Source organism: Carcharodon carcharias (assembly GCF_017639515.1).
Source record: "Carcharodon carcharias isolate sCarCar2 chromosome X unlocalized genomic scaffold, sCarCar2.pri SUPER_X_unloc_9, whole genome shotgun sequence".
Classification (NCBI taxonomy): Eukaryota; Metazoa; Chordata; class Chondrichthyes; order Lamniformes; family Lamnidae; genus Carcharodon; species Carcharodon carcharias.
This window is the reverse complement of record NW_024470886.1, coordinates 192,469-217,496: the sequence shown is the minus strand read 5'-3', so window position 1 is coordinate 217,496 and position 25,028 is coordinate 192,469. Positions and strand designations below refer to the sequence as shown.

The window sequence follows — 25,028 nt, the reverse complement described above, 5'->3', positions numbered from 1 at the left end:
AACGCAGAGAGTGACACAGAGACACTGAGTGAGACACACAGAGACACTGAGTGAGTGACACAGAGACACTGAGAGAGTGACACAGAGACACTGAGCGAGACATTCAGAGACACTGAGTGAGTGACACAGAGACACAGGGTGTGACACAGAGACACTGAGAGATTGACACAGGGACACTTAGCGAGAGACACAGAGACACTTAGCGAGAGACACAGAGACACTGAGAGAAGGACACAGAGACACTGAGTGAGACACACAGAGACACTGAGTGAGACACACAGAGGCACTGAGTGAGTGACACAGAGACACTGAGTGAGACACACAGAGACACTGAGTGAGTGACACAGAGACACAGAGAGTGACACAGAGACACTGAGTGAGACACACAGAGACACTGAGTGAGTGACACAAAGACACTGAGAGAGTGACACAGAGACACTGAGTGAGAAACACAGAGACACTGAGTGAGTGACACAGAGACACAGTGAGTGACACAGAGACACTGAGAGAGACACACACAGACACTGAGAGTGACACAGAGACACTGAGAGAGTGACACAGAGACACTGAGTGAGACACACAGAGACACTGAGTTAGTGACACAGAGACACAGAGAGTGACACAGAGACACTGAGAGAGACAAACACAGACACTGAGTGAGTGACACAGAGACACTGAGTGAGACACACAGAGACACTGAGAGAGTGACACAGAGACACTGAGTGAGAAACACAGAGACACTGAGTGAGTGACACAGAGACACAGTGAGTGACACAGAAACACAGAGAGAGACACACACAGACACTGAGAGAGTGACAAAGAGACACTGAGAGAGTGACACAGACACTGAGTGAGACACACACAGACACTGAGAGAGTGACACAGAGACACTGAGAGGGACACAATGAGAAACTGAGTGTCTGACACAGAGACACTGAGAGAGTGACACAGAGACACTGAGTGAGAAACACAGAGACACTGAGTGAGTGAGACAGAGAAACAGAGAGTGACACAGAGACACTGAGAGAGACACACAGAGACACTGAGAGAGTGACACAGAGAAACTGAGAGAGTGACACAGAGACACAGAGAGTGACACAGAGACACTGAGAGAGAGACACAGAGACACTGAGTGAGTGACACAGAGACACTGAGTGAGACACACAGAGACACTTAGAGAGTGGCACAGAGACACAGAGAGAGACACACAGAGACACTGAGTGACACAGAGACACTTAGTGCGAAACACAGAGACACTGAGTGAGTGACACAGAGACACAGTGAGTGACACAGAGACACAGTGAGTGACACAGAGACACTGAGAGAGACACACTGAGACACTGAGAGAGTGACACAGAGACCCTGAGAGAGTGACACAGAGACACTGAGTGAGACACACAGAGACACTGAGTGAGTGACACAGAGACACAGAGAGTGACACAGAGACACTGAGAGAGACAAACACAGACACAGAGTGAGTGACACAGAGAGACTGAGTGAGACACACAGAGACACTGAGAGAGTGACACAGAGACACTGAGAGAGACACACAGAGAAACTGAGTGAGTGACACAGAGACACTGAGAGAGTGACACAGAGACACTGAGTGAGAAACACAGAGACACTGAGTGAGTGACACAGAGAAACAGAGAGTGACACAGAGATTCTGAGAGAGACAAACAGAGACACTGAGTGAGTGACACAGAGACACTGAGAGAGTGACACAGAGACACTGAGAGAGAAACACACAGACACTGAGTGAGTGACACAGAGACACTGAGTGAGACACACAGAGACACTGAGAGAGTGACACAGAGACACTGAGAGAGACACACAGAGACACTGAGTGAGTGACACAGAGACACTGAGAGAGTGACACAGAGACACTGAGAGAATGACACAGAGACACTGAGTGAGAAACACAGAGACACTGAGTGAGTGACACAGAGAGTGACACAGAGACACTGAGAGAGAAACACAGAGACACTGAGTGAGTGACACAGAGACATTCAGAGAGTGACAAAGAGACACTGAGAGAGTGACAAAGAGACACTGAGAGAGGGACACAGAGACACTGAGTGAGACACACAGAGACACTGAGTGAGACACACAGAGACAATGAGTGAGTGACACAGAGACACTGAGTGAGTGACACAGAGACACAGAGTGTGACACAGAGACACTGAGAGATTGACACAGAGACACTTAGCGAGAGACACAGAGACACTTAGCGAGAGACACAGAGACACTGAGAGAGTGACACAGAGACACTGAGAGAGTGACACAGAGAAACTGAGTGAGACACACAGAGACACTGAGTGAGTGACACAGAGACACTGAGAGAGTGACACAGAGACACTGAGTTAGACACACAGAGACACAGAGAGTGACAAAGCAACGCAGAGAGTGACACAGAGACACTGAGTGAGACACACAGAGACACTGAATGAGACACACAGAGACACTGAGTGAGTGACACAGAGACACTGAGAGAGTGACACAGCGACACTGAATGAGTGACACAGCGATACTGAGAGAGGGACATAGAGACACTGAATGAGAGACACAGAGACACTTAGCGAGAGACACAGAGACACTTAGCGAGAGACACAGAGACACTGAGAGAGTGACACAGAGACACTGAGAGAGTGACACAGAGACACTGAGTGAGACACACAGAGACACTGAGTGAGTGACACAGAGACACTGAGTGAGACACAAAGAGTCACTGAGAGAGTGACACAGAGACACTGAGTGAGAAACACAGAGACACTGAGTGAGTGACACAGAGACACAGTGAGAGACACAGAGACACTGAGAGAGACACACACAGACACTGAGAGAGTGACACAGAGACACTGAGAGAGTGACACAGAGACACTGAGTGAGACAGACAGAGACACTGAGAGAGTGACACAGAGACACTGAGAGAGACACGCAGAGAAACTGAGTGAGTGACATAGAGACACTGAGAGAGTGACAGAGAGACACTGAGTGAGAAACACAGAGACACTGAGTGAGTGACACAGAGAAACAGAGAGTGACACAGAGACACTGAGAGAGACACACAGAGACACTGAGTGAGTGACACAGAGACACTGAGAGAGTGACACAGAGACACTGAGAGAGAAACACTCAGACACTGAGTGAGTGACACAGAGACACTGAGTGAGACACACAGAGACACTGGGAGAGTGACACAGAGACACTGAGAGAGACACACAGAGACACTGAGTGAGTGACACAGAGACACTGAGAGAGTGACACAGAGACACTGAGTGAGTGACACAGAGACACTGAGTGAGAAACACAGAGACACTGAGTGAGTGACACAGAGAGTGACACAGAGACACTGAGAGAGACACACAGAGACACTGAGTGATTGACACAGAGACACTGAGAGAGTGACAAAGAGACACTGAGAGAGTGACAAAGAGACACTGAGAGAGTGACAAAGAGACACTGAGAGAGGGACACAGAGACACTGAGTGAGACACACAGAGACAATGAGTGAGTGACACAGAGACACAGAGCGTGACACAGAGACACTGAGAGAGTGACACAGAGACACTTAGCTAGAGACACAGAGACACTGAGAGAGTGACACAGAGACACTGAGTGAGACACACAGACAATGAGTGAGTGACACAGAGACACAGAGTGTGACACAGAGACACTGAGAGATTGACACAGAGACACTTAGCGAGAGACACAGAGACACTTAGCGAGAGACACAGAGACACTGTGAGAGTGAAACAGAGACACTGAGTGAGACACACAGAGACACTGACTGAGTGACACAGAGACACTGAGAGAGAGACACAGAGACACTGAGTGAGACACACAGAGACACTGAGTGAGACACACAGAGACACTGAGTGAGTGACACAGAGACACTCAGAGAGTGACACAGCGACACAGAGAGTGACACAGAGACACTGAGTGTGACACACTGAGACACTGAGTGAGTGACACAGAGACACTGAGTGAATGACACAGAGACACAGAGAGTGACACAGAAACAGTGAGAGAGACACACACAGACACTGAGAGAGTGACACAGAGACACTGAGAGAGTGACACAGAGACACTGAGTGAGACACACAGAGACACTGAGTGAGTGACACAGAGACACAGAGAGTGACACAGAGACACAGAGAGTGACACAGAGACACTGAGAGAGACAAACACAGACACAGAGAGTGACACAGAGACACTGAGTGAGACACACAGAGACACTGAGAGAGTGACACAGAGACACAGAGAGACACACAGAGAAACTGAGTGAGTGACACAGAGACACAGAGAGTGACACAGAGACACTGAGTGAGTGACACAGAGAAACATTGAGTGACACAGAGACACTGAGATAGACACACAGAGACACTGAGTGAGTGACACAGAGACACTGAAAGACTGACAAAGAGACACTGACAGAGTGACAAAGAGACACTGACAGAGTGACAAAGAGACACTGAGAGAGGGACACAGAGACACTGAGTGAGACACACAGAGACAATGAGTGAGTGAGACAGAGACACAGAGCGTGACACAGAGACACTGAGAGAGTGACACAGAGACACTGAGTGAGAAACAGAGACACTGAGAGATTGACACAGAGACACTTAGCGAGAGACTCAGAGACACTTAGCGAGAGACACAGAGACACTTAGCGAGAGACACAGAGACACTGAGAGAGTGACACAGAGACACTGAGTGAGACACACAGAGACACTGAGTAAGTGACACAGAGACACTGAGTGAGACACACAGAGACACTGAGTGAGTGACACAGAGACACAGAGAGTGACACAGAGACACTGAGAGAAAAAAACACAAACACTGAGTGAGTGACACAGAGACACTGAGTGAGACACACAGAGACACTGAGTGAGTGACGCAGAGACACTGAGAGAGTGACACAGCGACCCAGAGAGTGACACAGAGACACTGAGAGAGACAAACACAGACACTGAGTGAGTGACACAGAGACACTGAGTGAGACACAAAGAGACACTGAGAGAGTGACACAGAGACACTGAGTGAGAAACACAGACACTGAGTGAGTGACACAGAGACACAGTGAGTGACACAGAGACACTGAGAGAGACACCCACAGACACTGAGAGAGTGACACAGAGACACTGAGAGAGTGACACAGAGACACTGAGTGAGACAGACAGAGACACTGAGAGAGTGACACAGAGACACTGAGAGAGACACACAGAGAAACTGAGTGAGTGACACAGAGACACTGAGAGAGTGACAGAGAGACACTGAGTGAGGGACACAGAGACACTGAGTGAGACACACAGAGACACTGAGTGAGACACACAGAGACAATGAGTGAGTGACACAGAGACACTGAGAGAGTGACACAGAGACACTTAGCTAGAGACACAGAGACACTGAGAGAGTGACACAGAGACACTGAGTGAGACACACAGACACTGAGTGAGTGACACAGAGACACAGAGTGTGACACAGAGACACTGAGAGATTGACTCAGAGACACTTAGCGAGAGACACAGAGACACTTAGCGAGAGACACAGAGACACTGAGAGAGTGACACAGAGACACTGAGTGAGTGACATAGAGACACTGAGAGAGTGACACAGAGACACTGAGTGAGACACACAGAGACACTGAGTGAGTGACACAGAGACACTGAGAGAGTGACAAAGCAACGCAGAGAGTGACACAGAGACACTGAGTGAGACACACAGAGACACTGAATGAGACACACAGAGACACTGAGTGAGTGACACAGAGACACTGAGAGAGTGACACAGCGACACATAGAGTGACACAGAGACACTGAGTGAGACACACAGAGACACTGAATGAGAGACACAGAGACACTTAGCGAGAGACACAGAGACACTTAGCGAGAGTCACAGAGACACTTAGCGAGAGACACAGAGACACTGAGAGAGTGACAAAGAGACACTGAGTGAGACACACAGAGACACTGAGTGAGTGACACAGAGACACTGAGTGAGACACACAGTGACACTGAGTGAGTGACACAGAGACACTGAGAGAGTGACACAGAGACACTGAGTGAGACACACAGAGACACTGAGTGAGTGACACAGAGACAAGGAGAGACCGACACAGAGACACTGAGTGAGACACACAGAGACACTGAGTGAGTGACACAGAGACACTGAGAGAGTGACACAGCGACACATAGAGTGACACAGAGACACTGAGTGAGACACACAGAGATACTGAGTGAGTGACACAGAGACACTGAGAGAGTGACACAGCGACACAGAGAGTGACACAGAGACACTGAGTGAGACACACAGAGACACTGAATGAGTGACACAGAGATACTGAGAGAGTGACATAGAGACACTGAATGAGAGACACAGAGACACTTAGCGAGTGACACAGAGACACTTAGCGAGAAACACAGAGACACTGAGAGAGTGACACAGAGACTCTGAGTGAGACACACAGAGACACTGAGTGAGTGACACAGAGACACTGAGTGAGACACACAGTGACACTGAGTGAGTGACACAGAGACACTGAGAGAGTGACACAGAGACACTGAGTGATACACACAGAGACACTGAGTGATACACACAGAGACACTGAGTGAGTGACACAGAGACACTGAGTGACACAGAGACACTGAGAGACCGACACAGAGACACTGAGTGAGTGACACAGAGACACTGAGAGAGTGACACAGAGACACTGAGTGAGACACACAGAGACACTGAGAGAGTGGCAAAGCAACGCAGAGAGTGACACAGAGACACTGAGTGAGACACACAGAGACACTGAATGAGACACACAGAGACACTGAGTGAGTGACACAGAGACACTGAGAGAGTGACACAGCGACACTGAATGAGTGACACAGAGATACTGAGAGAGTGACATAGAGACACTGAATGAGAGACACAGAGACACTTAGCGAGAGACACAGAGACACTTAGCGAGAGACACAGAGACACTGAGAGAGTGACACAGAGACACTGAGTGAGACACACAGAGACACTGAGTGAGTGACACAGAGACACTGAGTGAGACACACAGTGACACTGAGTGAGAGACACAGAGACACTGAGAGAGTGACACAGAGACACTGAGTGAGACAGACAGAGACACTGAGTGAGTGACACAGAGACAAGGAGAGACCGACACAGAGACACTGAGTGAGTGACACAGAGACACTGAGAGAGTGACACAGAGACACAGAGAGTGACACAGAGACACAGAGAGTGACACAGAAAAAACTGAGAGAGTGACATAGAGACACGGTATGAGAGACACAGAGACACTGAGTGAGTGACATAGAGACACAGAGAGTGACACAGAGACACTGAGAGAGACACACACAGACACTGAGAGAGTGACACAGAGACACTGAGAGAGTGACACAGAGACACTGAGTGAGACACACAGAGACACTGAGTGAGTGACACAGAGACACTGAGTGAGACACACAGTGACACTGAGTGAGAGACACAGAGACACTGAGAGAGTGACACAGAGACACTGAGTGAGACAGACAGAGACACTGAGTGAGTGACACAGAGACAAGGAGAGACCGACACAGAGACACTGAGTGAGTGACACAGAGACACTGAGAGAGTGACACAGAGACACAGAGAGTGACACAGAGACACAGAGAGTGACACAGAAAAAACTGAGAGAGTGACATAGAGACACGGTATGAGAGACACAGAGACACTGAGTGAGTGACATAGAGACACAGAGAGTGACACAGAGACACTGAGAGAGACACACACAGACACTGAGAGAGTGACACAGAGACACTGAGAGAGTGACACAGAGACACTGAGTGAGACACACAGAGACACTGAGTGAGTGACACAGAGACACAGAGAGTGACACAGAGACACTGAGAGAGACAAACACAAACACTGAGTGAGTGACACAGAGACACTGAGTGAGACACACAGAGACACTGAGAGAGTGACACAGAGACACTGAGAGAGACAAACACAGACACTGAGTGTTTGACACAGAGACACTGAGTGAGACACACAGGGAGACTGAGTGAGTGACACAGAGACACTGAGAGAGTTACACAGAGACACTGAGTGAGAAACACAGAGACTCTGAGTGAGTGACACAGAGACACTGAGTGAGTGACACAGAGACACAGAGAGTGACACAGAAACAGTGAGAGAGACACACACAGACACTGAGAGAGTGACACAGAGACACTGAGAGAGTGACACAGAGACACTGAGTGAGACACACAGAGACACTGAGTGAGTGACACAGAGACACAGAGAGTGACACAGAGACACTGAGAGTGACACAGAGACACTGAGAGAGACAAACACAGACACAGAGAGTGACACAGAGACACTGAGTGAGACACACAGAGACACTGAGAGAGTGACACAGAGACACAGAGAGATACACAGAGAAACTGAGTGAGTGACACAGAGACACAGAGAGTGACACAGAGACACTGAGTGAGAAACACAGAGACACTGAGTGAGTGACACAGAGAAACAGAGAGTGACACAGAGACACTGAGAGAGACACACAGAGACACTGAGTGAGTGACAAAGAGACACTGAGAGAGTGACACAGAGACACTGAGAGAGAAACACACAGACACTGAGTGAGTGACACAGAGACACTGAGTGAGACACACAGAGACACTGAGAGAGTGACACAGAGACACTGAGAGAGACACACAGAGACACTGAGTGAGTGACACAGAGACACTGAAAGAGTGAAACAGAGACACTGAGAGAGTGACACAGAGACACTGAGTGAGAAACACAGAGACACTGAGTGAGTGACACAGAGAGTGACACAGAGACACTGAGAGAGACACACAGAGACACTGAGTGAGTGACACAGAGACACTGAGAGAGTGACAAAGAGACACTGAGAGAGGGACACAGAGACACTGAGTGAGACACTCAGAGACTCTGAGTGATTGACACAGAGATACAGAGCGTGACACAGAGACACTGAGTGGGTGACACAGAGACAGTTAGCTAGAGACACAGAGACACTGAGAGAGTGACACAGAGACACTGAGTGAGACACACAGAGACACAGTGAGTGACACAGAGACACAGGGTGTGACACAGAGACACTGAGAGATTGACACAGAGACACTTAGCGAGAGACACAGAGACACTGAGAGAGGGACACAGAGACACTGAGTGAGACACACAGAGACACTGAGTGAGACACACAGAGACACTGAGTGAGTGACACAGAGACACTGAGTGAGACACACAGAGACACTGAGTGAGTGACACAGAGACACAGATAGTGACACAGAGACACTGAGTGAGACACACAGAGACACTGAGTGAGTGACACAGAGACACTGAGAGAGTGACACAGAGACACTGAGTGAGAAACACAGAGACACTGAGTGAGTGACACAGAGACACAGTGAGTGACACAGAGACAATGAGAGAGAAACACACAGACACTGAGAGAGTGACACAGAGACACTGAGAGAGTGACACAGAGAAACTGAGTGAGACAGACAGAGACACTGAGAGAGTGACACAGAGATTCTGAGAGAGACACACAGAGAAACTGAGTGAGTGACATAGAGACACTGAGAGAGTGACAGAGAGACACTGAGTGAGAAACACAGAGACACTGAGTGAGTGACACAGAGAAACAGAGAGTGACACACAGACACTGAGAGAGACACACAGAGACACTGAGTGAGTGACACAGAGACACTGAGAGAGTGACACAGAGACACTGAGAGAGAAACACTCAGACACTGAGTGAGTGACACAGAGACATTGAGTGAGACACACAGAGACACCGAGAGAGTGACACAGAGACACTGAGAGAGACACACAGAGACACTGAGTGAGTGACACAGAGACACTGAGAGAGTGACACAGAGACACTGAGAGAGTGACACAGCGACACTGAGTGAGAAACACAGAGACACTGAGTGAGTGACACAGAGAGTGACACAGAGACACTGAGAGAGACACACAGAGACACTGAGTGAGTGACACAGAGACATTGAGAGAGTGACAAAGAGACACTGAGAGAGTGACAAAGAGACACTGAGAGAGGGACACAGAGACACTGAGTGAGACACACAGAGACAATGAGTGAGTGACACAGAGACACAGAGCGTGACACAGAGACACTGAGAGTGTGACACAGAGACACTTAGCTAGAGACACAGAGACACTGAGAGAGTGACACAGAGACACTGAGTGAGACACACAGACAATGAGTGAGTGACACAGAGACACAGAGTGTGACACAGAGACACTGAGAGATTGACACAGAGACACTTAGCGAGAGACACAGAGACACTTAGCGAGAGACACAGAGACACTGTGAGAGTGAAACAGAGACACTGAGTGAGACACACAGAGACACTGACTGAGTGACACAGAGACACTGAGAGAGTGACACAGAGACACTGAGTGAGACACACAGAGACACTGGGTGAGACACACAGAGACACTGAGTGAGTGACACAGAGACACTCAGAGTGACACAGCGACAGAGAGAGTGACACAGAGACACTGAGTGTGACACACTGAGACACTGAGTGTGACACACTGAGACACTGAGTGAGTGACACAGAGACACAGAGAGTGACACAGAGACACAGAGAGTGACACAGAGACACTGAGAGAGACAAACACAGACACAGAGAGTGACACAGAGACACTGAGTGAGACACACAGAGACACTGAGAGAGTGACACAGAGACACAGAGAGACACACAGAGAAACTGAGTGAGTGACACAGAGACACAGAGTGACACAGAGACACTGAGTGAGAAACACAGAGACACTGAGTGAGTGACACAGAGAAACATTGAGTGACACAGAGACACTGAGATAGACACACAGAGACACTGAGTGAGTGACACAGAGACACTGAGAGACTGACAAAGAGACACTGAGAGACTGACAAAGAGACACTGACAGAGTGTCAAAGAGACACTGAGAGAGGAACACAGAGACACTGAGTGAGACACACAGAGACAATGAGTGAGTGACACAGAGACACTGAGTGAGACACAGAGACACTGAGAGATTGACACAGAGACACTTAGCGAGAGACACAGAGACACTTAGCGAGAGACACAGAGACACTTAGCGAGAGACACAGAGACACTGAGAGAGTGACACAGAGACACTGAGTGAGACACACAGAGACACTGAGTGAGTGACACAGAGACACTGAGTGAGACACACAGAGACACTGAGTGAGTGACACAGAGACACAGAGAGTGACACAGAGACACTGAGAGAGAAAAACACAAACACTGAGTGAGTGACACAGAGACACTGAGTGAGACACACAGAGACACTGAGAGAGTGACACAGAGACACTGAGAGAGACACACAGAGACACTGAGTGAGTGACACAGAGACACTGAGAGACTGTCACAGAGACACTGAGTGAGAAACACAGAGACACTGAGTGAGTGACACAGAGAGTGACACAGAGACACTGAGAGAGACACACAGAGACACTGAGTGAGTGACACAGAGACACTGAGAGAGTGACACAGCAACGCAGAGAGTGACACAGAGACACTGAGTGAGACACACAGAGACACTGAGTGAGTGACACAGAGACACTGAGAGAGTGACACAGAGACACTGAGCGAGACATTCAGAGACACTGAGTGAGTGACACAGAGACACAGGGTGTGACACAGAGACACTGAGAGATTGACACAGGGACACTTAGCGAGAGACACAGAGACACTTAGCGAGAGACACAGAGACACTGAGAGAAGGACACAGAGACACTGAGTGAGACACACAGAGACACTGAGTGAGACACACAGAGGCACTGAGTGAGTGACACAGAGACACTGAGTGAGACACACAGAGACACTGAGTGAGTGACACAGAGACACAGAGAGTGACACAGAGACACTGAGTGAGACACACAGAGACACTGAGTGAGTGACACAAAGACACTGAGAGAGTGACACAGAGACACTGAGTGAGAAACACAGAGACACTGAGTGAGTGACACAGAGACACAGTGAGTGACACAGAGACACTGAGAGAGACACACACAGACACTGAGAGTGACACAGAGACACTGAGAGAGTGACACAGAGACACTGAGTGAGACACACAGAGACACTGAGTTAGTGACACAGAGACACAGAGAGTGACACAGAGACACTGAGAGAGACAAACACAGACACTGAGTGAGTGACACAGAGACACTGAGTGAGACACACAGAGACACTGAGAGAGTGACACAGAGACACTGAGTGAGAAACACAGAGACACTGAGTGAGTGACACAGAGACACAGTGAGTGACACAGAAACACAGAGAGAGACACACACAGACACTGAGAGAGTGACAAAGAGACACTGAGAGAGTGACACAGACACTGAGTGAGACACACACAGACACTGAGAGAGTGACACAGAGACACTGAGAGGGACACAATGAGAAACTGAGTGTCTGACACAGAGACACTGAGAGAGTGACACAGAGACACTGAGTGAGAAACACAGAGACACTGAGTGAGTGAGACAGAGAAACAGAGAGTGACACAGAGACACTGAGAGAGACACACAGAGACACTGAGAGAGTGACACAGAGAAACTGAGAGAGTGACACAGAGACACAGAGAGTGACACAGAGACACTGAGAGAGAGACACAGAGACACTGAGTGAGTGACACAGAGACACTGAGTGAGACACACAGAGACACTTAGAGAGTGGCACAGAGACACAGAGAGAGACACACAGAGACACTGAGTGACACAGAGACACTTAGTGCGAAACACAGAGACACTGAGTGAGTGACACAGAGACACAGTGAGTGACACAGAGACACAGTGAGTGACACAGAGACACTGAGAGAGACACACTGAGACACTGAGAGAGTGACACAGAGACCCTGAGAGAGTGACACAGAGACACTGAGTGAGACACACAGAGACACTGAGTGAGTGACACAGAGACACAGAGAGTGACACAGAGACACTGAGAGAGACAAACACAGACACAGAGTGAGTGACACAGAGAGACTGAGTGAGACACACAGAGACACTGAGAGAGTGACACAGAGACACTGAGAGAGACACACAGAGAAACTGAGTGAGTGACACAGAGACACTGAGAGAGTGACACAGAGACACTGAGTGAGAAACACAGAGACACTGAGTGAGTGACACAGAGAAACAGAGAGTGACACAGAGATTCTGAGAGAGACAAACAGAGACACTGAGTGAGTGACACAGAGACACTGAGAGAGTGACACAGAGACACTGAGAGAGAAACACACAGACACTGAGTGAGTGACACAGAGACACTGAGTGAGACACACAGAGACACTGAGAGAGTGACACAGAGACACTGAGAGAGACACACAGAGACACTGAGTGAGTGACACAGAGACACTGAGAGAGTGACACAGAGACACTGAGAGAATGACACAGAGACACTGAGTGAGAAACACAGAGACACTGAGTGAGTGACACAGAGAGTGACACAGAGACACTGAGAGAGAAACACAGAGACACTGAGTGAGTGACACAGAGACATTCAGAGAGTGACAAAGAGACACTGAGAGAGTGACAAAGAGACACTGAGAGAGGGACACAGAGACACTGAGTGAGACACACAGAGACACTGAGTGAGACACACAGAGACAATGAGTGAGTGACACAGAGACACTGAGTGAGTGACACAGAGACACAGAGTGTGACACAGAGACACTGAGAGATTGACACAGAGACACTTAGCGAGAGACACAGAGACACTTAGCGAGAGACACAGAGACACTGAGAGAGTGACACAGAGACACTGAGAGAGTGACACAGAGAAACTGAGTGAGACACACAGAGACACTGAGTGAGTGACACAGAGACACTGAGAGAGTGACACAGAGACACTGAGTTAGACACACAGAGACACAGAGAGTGACAAAGCAACGCAGAGAGTGACACAGAGACACTGAGTGAGACACACAGAGACACTGAATGAGACACACAGAGACACTGAGTGAGTGACACAGAGACACTGAGAGAGTGACACAGCGACACTGAATGAGTGACACAGCGATACTGAGAGAGGGACATAGAGACACTGAATGAGAGACACAGAGACACTTAGCGAGAGACACAGAGACACTTAGCGAGAGACACAGAGACACTGAGAGAGTGACACAGAGACACTGAGAGAGTGACACAGAGACACTGAGTGAGACACACAGAGACACTGAGTGAGTGACACAGAGACACTGAGTGAGACACAAAGAGTCACTGAGAGAGTGACACAGAGACACTGAGTGAGAAACACAGAGACACTGAGTGAGTGACACAGAGACACAGTGAGAGACACAGAGACACTGAGAGAGACACACACAGACACTGAGAGAGTGACACAGAGACACTGAGAGAGTGACACAGAGACACTGAGTGAGACAGACAGAGACACTGAGAGAGTGACACAGAGACACTGAGAGAGACACGCAGAGAAACTGAGTGAGTGACATAGAGACACTGAGAGAGTGACAGAGAGACACTGAGTGAGAAACACAGAGACACTGAGTGAGTGACACAGAGAAACAGAGAGTGACACAGAGACACTGAGAGAGACACACAGAGACACTGAGTGAGTGACACAGAGACACTGAGAGAGTGACACAGAGACACTGAGAGAGAAACACTCAGACACTGAGTGAGTGACACAGAGACACTGAGTGAGACACACAGAGACACTGGGAGAGTGACACAGAGACACTGAGAGAGACACACAGAGACACTGAGTGAGTGACACAGAGACACTGAGAGAGTGACACAGAGACACTGAGTGAGTGACACAGAGACACTGAGTGAGAAACACAGAGACACTGAGTGAGTGACACAGAGAGTGACACAGAGACACTGAGAGAGACACACAGAGACACTGAGTGATTGACACAGAGACACTGAGAGAGTGACAAAGAGACACTGAGAGAGTGACAAAGAGACACTGAGAGAGTGACAAAGAGACACTGAGAGAGGGACACAGAGACACTGAGTGAGACACACAGAGACAATGAGTGAGTGACACAGAGACACAGAGCGTGACACAGAGACACTGAGAGAGTGACACAGAGACACTTAGCTAGAGACACAGAGACACTGAGAGAGTGACACAGAGACACTGAGTGAGACACACAGACAATGAGTGAGTGACACAGAGACACAGAGTGTGACACAGAGACACTGAGAGATTGACACAGAGACACTTAGCGAGAGACACAGAGACACTTAGCGAGAGACACAGAGACACTGTGAGAGTGAAACAGAGACACTGAGTGAGACACACAGAGACACTGACTGAGTGACACAGAGACACTGAGAGAGAGACACAGAGACACTGAGTGAGACACACAGAGACACTGAGTGAGACACACAGAGACACTGAGTGAGTGACACAGAGACACTCAGAGAGTGACACAGCGACACAGAGAGTGACACAGAGACACTGAGTGTGACACACTGAGACACTGAGTGAGTGACACAGAGACACTGAGTGAATGACACAGAGACACAGAGAGTGACACAGAAACAGTGAGAGAGACACACACAGACACTGAGAGAGTGACACAGAGACACTGAGAGAGTGACACAGAGACACTGAGTGAGACACACAGAGACACTGAGTGAGTGACACAGAGACACAGAGAGTGACACAGAGACACAGAGAGTGACACAGAGACACTGAGAGAGACAAACACAGACACAGAGAGTGACACAGAGACACTGAGTGAGACACACAGAGACACTGAGAGAGTGACACAGAGACACAGAGAGACACACAGAGAAACTGAGTGAGTGACACAGAGACACAGAGAGTGACACAGAGACACTGAGTGAGTGACACAGAGAAACATTGAGTGACACAGAGACACTGAGATAGACACACAGAGACACTGAGTGAGTGACACAGAGACACTGAAAGACTGACAAAGAGACACTGACAGAGTGACAAAGAGACACTGACAGAGTGACAAAGAGACACTGAGAGAGGGACACAGAGACACAGAGTGAGACACACAGAGACAATGAGTGAGTGAGACAGAGACACAGAGCGTGACACAGAGACACTGAGAGAGTGACACAGAGACACTGAGTGAGAAACAGAGACACTGAGAGATTGACACAGAGACACTTAGCGAGAGACTCAGAGACACTTAGCGAGAGACACAGAGACACTTAGCGAGAGACACAGAGACACTGAGAGAGTGACACAGAGACACTGAGTGAGACACACAGAGACACTGAGTAAGTGACACAGAGACACTGAGTGAGACACACAGAGACACTGAGTGAGTGACACAGAGACACAGAGAGTGACACAGAGACACTGAGAGAAAAAAACACAAACACTGAGTGAGTGACACAGAGACACTGAGTGAGACACACAGAGACACTGAGTGAGTGACGCAGAGACACTGAGAGAGTGACACAGCGACCCAGAGAGTGACACAGAGACACTGAGAGAGACAAACACAGACACTGAGTGAGTGACACAGAGACACTGAGTGAGACACAAAGAGACACTGAGAGAGTGACACAGAGACACTGAGTGAGAAACACAGAGACACTGAGTGAGTGACACAGAGACACAGTGAGTGACACAGAGACACTGAGAGAGACACCCACAGACACTGAGAGAGTGACACAGAGACACTGAGAGAGTGACACAGAGACACTGAGTGAGACAGACAGAGACACTGAGAGAGTGACACAGAGACACTGAGAGAGACACACAGAGAAACTGAGTGAGTGACACAGAGACACTGAGAGAGTGACAGAGAGACACTGAGTGAGGGACACAGAGACACTGAGTGAGACACACAGAGACACTGAGTGAGACACACAGAGACAATGAGTGAGTGACACAGAGACACTGAGAGAGTGACACAGAGACACTTAGCTAGAGACACAGAGACACTGAGAGAGTGACACAGAGACACTGAGTGAGACACACAGACACTGAGTGAGTGACACAGAGACACAGAGTGTGACACAGAGACACTGAGAGATTGACTCAGAGACACTTAGCGAGAGACACAGAGACACTTAGCGAGAGACACAGAGACACTGAGAGAGTGACACAGAGACACTGAGTGAGTGACATAGAGACACTGAGAGAGTGACACAGAGACACTGAGTGAGACACACAGAGACACTGAGTGAGTGACACAGAGACACTGAGAGAGTGACAAAGCAACGCAGAGAGTGACACAGAGACACTGAGTGAGACACACAGAGACACTGAATGAGACACACAGAGACACTGAGTGAGTGACACAGAGACACTGAGAGAGTGACACAGCGACACATAGAGTGACACAGAGACACTGAGTGAGACACACAGAGACACTGAATGAGAGACACAGAGACACTTAGCGAGAGACACAGAGACACTTAGCGAGAGTCACAGAGACACTTAGCGAGAGACACAGAGACACTGAGAGAGTGACAAAGAGACACTGAGTGAGACACACAGAGACACTGAGTGAGTGACACAGAGACACTGAGTGAGACACACAGTGACACTGAGTGAGTGACACAGAGACACTGAGAGAGTGACACAGAGACACTGAGTGAGACACACAGAGACACTGAGTGAGTGACACAGAGACAAGGAGAGACCGACACAGAGACACTGAGTGAGACACACAGAGACACTGAGTGAGTGACACAGAGACACTGAGAGAGTGACACAGAGACACTGAGTGAGAAACACAGAGACACTGAGTGAGTGACACAGAGAAACAGAGAGTGACACAGAGACACTGAGAGAGACACACAGAGACACTGAGTGAGTGACACAGAGACACTGAGAGAGTGACACAGAGACACTGAGAGAGTGACACAGAGACACTGAGAGAGACACACAGAGACACTGAGTGAGTGACACAGAGACACTGAGAGAGTGACACAGAGACACTGAGTGAGTGACACAGAGACACTGAGTGAGACACACAGAGACACTGAGAGAGTGACACAGAGACACTGAGAGAGTGACACAGAGACACTGAGTGAGAAACACAGAGACACTGAGTGAGTGACACAGAGAGTGACACAGAGACACTGAGAGAGAAACACAGAGACACTGAGTGAGTGACACAGAGACATTGAGAGAGTGACAAAGAGACACTGAGAGAGTGACAAAGAGACACTGAGAGAGGGACACAGAGACACTGAGTGAGACACACAGAGACACTGAGTGAGACACACAGAGACAATGAGTGAGTGACACAGAGACACTGAGAGAGTGACACAGAGACACTGAGTGAGACACACAGACACTGAGTGAGTGACACAGAGACACAGAGTGTGACACAGAGACACTGAGAGATTGACACAGAGACACTTAGCGAGAGACACAGAGACACTTAGCGAGAGACACAGAGACACTGAGAGAGTGACACAGAGACACTGAGAGAGTGACACAGAGAAACTGAGTGAGACACACAGAGACACTGAGTGAGTGACACAGAGACACTGAGAGAGTGACACAGAGACACTGAGTTAGACACACACAGACACTGAGAGAGTGACAAAGCAACGCAGAGAGTGACACAGAGACACTGAGTGAGACACACAGAGACACTGAATGAGACACACAGAGACACTGAGTGAGTGACACAGAGACACTGAGAGAGTGACACAGCGACACTGAATGAGTGACACAGAGATACTGAGAGAGGGACATAGAGACACTGAATGAGAGACACAGAGACACTTAGCGAGAGACACAGAGACACTTAGCGAGAGACACAGAGACACTGAGAGAGTGACACAGAGACACTGAGTGAGACACACAGAGACACTGAGTGAGTGACGCAGAGACACTGAGTGAGACACAAAGAGTCACTGAGAGAGTGACACAGAGACACTGAGTGAGAAACACAGAGACACTGAGTGAGTGACACAGAGACACAGTGAGTGACACAGAGACACAGTGAGTGACACAGAGACACTGAGAGAGACACACACAGACACTGAGAGAGTGACACAGAGACACTGAGAGAGTGACACAGAGACACTGAGTGAGACAGACAGAGACACTGAGAGAGTGACACAGAGACACTGAGTGAGAAACACAGAGACACTGAGTGAGTGACACAGAGAAACAGAGAGTGACACAGAGACACTGAGAGAGACACACAGAGACACTGAGTGAGTGACACAGAGACACTGAGAGAGTGACACAGAGACACTGAGAGAGAAACACTCAGACACTGAGTGAGTGACACAGAGACACTGACTGAGACACACAGAGACACTGGGAGAGTGACACAGAGACACAGAGAGACACACAGAGACACTGAGTGAGTGACACAGAGACACTGAGAGAGTGACACAGAGACACTGAGTGAGTGACACAGAGACACTGAGTGAGAAACACAGAGACACTGAGTAAGTGACACAGAGAGTGACACAGAGACACTGAGAGAGACACACAGAGACACTGAGTGAGTGACACAGAGACACTGAGAGAGTGACAAAGAGACACTGAGAGAGTGACAAAGAGACACTGAGAGAGGGACACAGAGACACTGAGTGAGACACACAGAGACAATGAGTGAGTGACACAGAGACACAGAGCGTGACACAGAGACACTGAGAGAGTGACACAGAGACACTTAGCTAGAGACACAGAGACACTGAGAGAGTGACACAGAGACACTGAGTGAGACACACAGACAATGAGTGAGTGACACAGAGACACAGAGTGTGACACAGAGACACTGAGAGATTGACACAGAGACACTTAGCGAGAGACACAGAGACACTTAGCGAGAGACACAGAGACACTGTGAGAGTGAAACAGAGACACTGAGTGAGACACACAGAGACACTGACTGAGTGACACAGAGACACTGAGAGAGTGACACAGAGACACTGAGTGAGACACACAGAGACACTGACTGAGTGACACAGAGACACTGAGAGAGAGACACAGAGACACTGAGTGAGACACACAGAGACACTGAGTGAGACACACAGAGACACTGAGTGAGTGACACAGAGACACTCAGAGAGTGACACAGCGACACAGAGAGTGACACAGAGACACTGAGTGTGACACACTGAGACACTGAGTGAGTGACACAGAGACACTGAGTGAATGACACAGAGACACAGAGAGTGACACAGAAACAGTGAGAGAGACACACACAGACACTGAGAGAGTGACACAGAGACACTGAGAGAGTGACACAGAGACACTGAGTGAGACACACAGAGACACTGAGTGAGTGACACAGAGACACAGAGAGTGACACAGAGACACAGAGAGTGACACAGAGACACTGAGAGAGACAAACACAGACACAGAGAGTGACACAGAGACACTGAGTGAGACACACAGAGACACTGAGAGAGTGACACAGAGACACAGAGAGACACACAGAGAAACTGAGTGAGTGACACAGAGACACAGAGAGTGACACAGAGACACTGAGTGAGTGACACAGAGAAACATTGAGTGACACAGAGACACTGAGATAGACACACAGAGACACTGAGTGAGTGACACAGAGACACTGAAAGACTGACAAAGAGACACTGACAGAGTGACAAAGAGACACTGACAGAGTGACAAAGAGACACTGAGAGAGGGACACAGAGACACTGAGTGAGACACACAGAGACAATGAGTGAGTGAGACAGAGACACAGAGCGTGACACAGAGACACTGAGAGAGTGACACAGAGACACTGAGTGAGAAACAGAGACACTGAGAGATTGACACAGAGACACTTAGCGAGAGACTCAGAGACACTTAGCGAGAGACACAGAGACACTTAGCGAGAGACACAGAGACACTGAGAGAGTGACACAGAGACACTGAGTGAGACACACAGAGACACTGAGTAAGTGACACAGAGACACTGAGTGAGACACACAGAGACACTGAGTGAGTGACACAGAGACACAGAGAGTGACACAGAGACACTGAGAGAAAAAAACACAAACACTGAGTGAGTGACACAGAGACACTGAGTGAGACACACAGAGACACTGAGTGAGTGACGCAGAGACACTGAGAGAGTGACACAGCGACCCAGAGAGTGACACAGAGACACTGAGAGAGACAAACACAGACACTGAGTGAGTGACACAGAGACACTGAGTGAGACACAAAGAGACACTGAGAGAGTGACACAGAGACACTGAGTGAGAAACACAGAGACACTGAGTGAGTGACACAGAGACACAGTGAGTGACACAGAGACACTGAGAGAGACACCCACAGACACTGAGAGAGTGACACAGAGACACTGAGAGAGTGACACAGAGACACTGAGTGAGACAGACAGAGACACTGAGAGAGTGACACAGAGACACTGAGAGAGACACACAGAGAAACTGAGTGAGTGACACAGAGACACTGAGAGAGTGACAGAGAGACACTGAGTGAGGGACACAGAGACACTGAGTGAGACACACAGAGACACTGAGTGAGACACACAGAGACAATGAGTGAGTGACACAGAGACACTGAGAGAGTGACACAGAGACACTTAGCTAGAGACACAGAGACACTGAGAGAGTGACACAGAGACACTGAGTGAGACACACAGACACTGAGTGAGTGACACAGAGACACAGAGTGTGACACAGAGACACTGAGAGATTGACTCAGAGACACTTAGCGAGAGACACAGAGACACTTAGCGAGAGACACAGAGACACTGAGAGAGTGACACAGAGACACTGAGTGAGTGACATAGAGACACTGAGAGAGTGACACAGAGACACTGAGTGAGACACACAGAGACACTGAGTGAGTGACACAGAGACACTGAGAGAGTGACAAAGCAACGCAGAGAGTGACACAGAGACACTGAGTGAGACACACAGAGACACTGAATGAGACACACAGAGACACTGAGTGAGTGACACAGAGACACTGAGAGAGTGACACAGCGACACATAGAGTGACACAGAGACACTGAGTGAGACACACAGAGACACTGAATGAGAGACACAGAGACACTTAGCGAGAGACACAGAGACACTTAGCGAGAGTCACAGAGACACTTAGCGAGAGACACAGAGACACTGAGAGAGTGACAAAGAGACACTGAGTGAGACACACAGAGACACTGAGTGAGTGACACAGAGACACTGAGTGAGACACACAGTGACACTGAGTGAGTGACACAGAGACACTGAGAGAGTGACACAGAGACACTGAGTGAGACACACAGAGACACTGAGTGAGTGACACAGAGACAAGGAGAGACCGACACAGAGACACTGAGTGAGACACACAGAGACACTGAGTGAGTGACACAGAGACACTGAGAGAGTGACACAGAGACACTGAGTGAGAAACACAGAGACACTGAGTGAGTGACACAGAGAAACAGAGAGTGACACAGAGACACTGAGAGAGACACACAGAGACACTGAGTGAGTGACACAGAGACACTGAGAGAGTGACACAGAGACACTGAGAGAGTGACACAGAGACACTGAGAGAGACACACAGAGACACTGAGTGAGTGACACAGAGACACTGAGAGAGTGACACAGAGACACTGAGTGAGTGACACAGAGACACTGAGTGAGACACACAGAGACACTGAGAGAGTGACACAGAGACACTGAGAGAGTGACACAGAGACACTGAGTGAGAAACACAGAGACACTGAGTGAGTGACACAGAGAGTGACACAGAGACACTGAGAGAGAAACACAGAGACACTGAGTGAGTGACACAGAGACATTGAGAGAGTGACAAAGAGACACTGAGAGAGTGACAAAGAGACACTGAGAGAGGGACACAGAGACACTGAGTGAGACACACAGAGACACTGAGTGAGACACACAGAGACAATGAGTGAGTGACACAGAGACACTGAGAGAGTGACACAGAGACACTGAGTGAGACACACAGACACTGAGTGAGTGACACAGAGACACAGAGTGTGACACAGAGACACTGAGAGATTGACACAGAGACACTTAGCGAGAGACACAGAGACACTTAGCGAGAGACACAGAGACACTGAGAGAGTGACACAGAGACACTGAGAGAGTGACACAGAGAAACTGAGTGAGACACACAGAGACACTGAGTGAGTGACACAGAGACACTGAGAGAGTGACACAGAGACACTGAGTTAGACACACACAGACACTGAGAGAGTGACAAAGCAACGCAGAGAGTGACACAGAGACACTGAGTGAGACACACAGAGACACTGAATGAGACACACAGAGACACTGAGTGAGTGACACAGAGACACTGAGAGAGTGACACAGCGACACTGAATGAGTGACACAGAGATACTGAGAGAGGGACATAGAGACACTGAATGAGAGACACAGAGACACTTAGCGAGAGACACAGAGACACTGAGAGAGTGACACAGAGACACTGAGTGAGACACACAGAGACACTGAGTGAGTGACGCAGAGACACTGAGTGAGACACAAAGAGTCACTGAGAGAGTGACACAGAGACACTGAGTGAGAAACACAGAGACACTGAGTGAGTGACACAGAGACACAGTGAGTGACACAGAGACACAGTGAGTGACACAGAGACACTGAGAGAGACACACACAGACACTGAGAGAGTGACACAGAGACACTGAGAGAGTGACACAGAGACACTGAGTGAGACAGACAGAGACACTGAGAGAGTGACACAGAGACACTGAGTGAGAAACACAGAGACACTGAGTGAGTGACACAGAGAAACAGAGAGTGACACAGAGACACTGAGAGAGACACACAGAGACACTGAGTGAGTGACACAGAGACACTGAGAGAGTGACACAGAGACACTGAGAGAGAAACACTCAGACACTGAGTGAGTGACACAGAGACACTGACTGAGACACACAGAGACACTGGGAGAGTGACACAGAGACACAGAGAGACACACAGAGACACTGAGTGAGTGACACAGAGACACTGAGAGAGTGACACAGAGACACTGAGTGAGTGACACAGAGACACTGAGTGAGAAACACAGAGACACTGAGTAAGTGACACAGAGAGTGACACAGAGACACTGAGAGAGACACACAGAGACACTGAGTGAGTGACACAGAGACACTGAGAGAGTGACAAAGAGACACTGAGAGAGTGACAAAGAGACACTGAGAGAGGGACACAGAGACACTGAGTGAGACACACAGAGACAATGAGTGAGTGACACAGAGACACAGAGCGTGACACAGAGACACTGAGAGAGTGACACAGAGACACTTAGCTAGAGACACAGAGACACTGAGAGAGTGACACAGAGACACTGAGTGAGACACACAGACAATGAGTGAGTGACACAGAGACACAGAGTGTGACACAGAGACACTGAGAGATTGACACAGAGACACTTAGCGAGAGACACAGAGACACTTAGCGAGAGACACAGAGACACTGTGAGAGTGAAACAGAGACACTGAGTGAGACACACAGAGACACTGACTGAGTGACACAGAGACACTGAGAGAGTGACACAGAGACACTGAGTGAGACACACAGAGACACTGAGTGAGACACACAGAGACACTGAGTGAGACACACAGAGACACTGAGTGAGTGACACAGAGACACTCAGAGAGTGACACAGCGACACAGAGAGTGACACAGAGACACTGAGTGTGACACACTGAGACACTGAGTGAGTGACAAAGAGACACTGAGTGAATGACACAGAGACACAGAGAGTGACACAGAAACAGTGAGAGAGACACACACAGACACTGAGAGAGTGACACAGAGACACTGAGAGAGTGACACAGAGACACTGAGTGAGACACACAGAGACACTGAGTGAGTGACACAGAGACACAGAGAGTGACACAGAGACACAGAGAGTGACACAGAGACACTGAGAGAGACAAACACAGACACAGAGAGTGACACAGAGACACTGAGTGAGACACACAGAGACACTGAGAGAGTGACACAGAGACACAGAGAGACACACAGAGAAACTGAGTGAGTGACACAGAGACACAGAGAGTGACACAGAGACACTGAGTGAGTGACA

General features: G+C 49.0%; 1 protein-coding gene across 1 annotated transcript in view; it reads right to left on the bottom strand.

The window, feature by feature from the left end:
* Positions 1–25,028, bottom strand: part of LOC121275111 (zinc finger protein GLI2-like) — a gene marked incomplete at both ends in the record, with an annotated part of 298,602 nt that overhangs the window by 126,055 nt on the left and 147,519 nt on the right. The window lies entirely within an intron of this gene.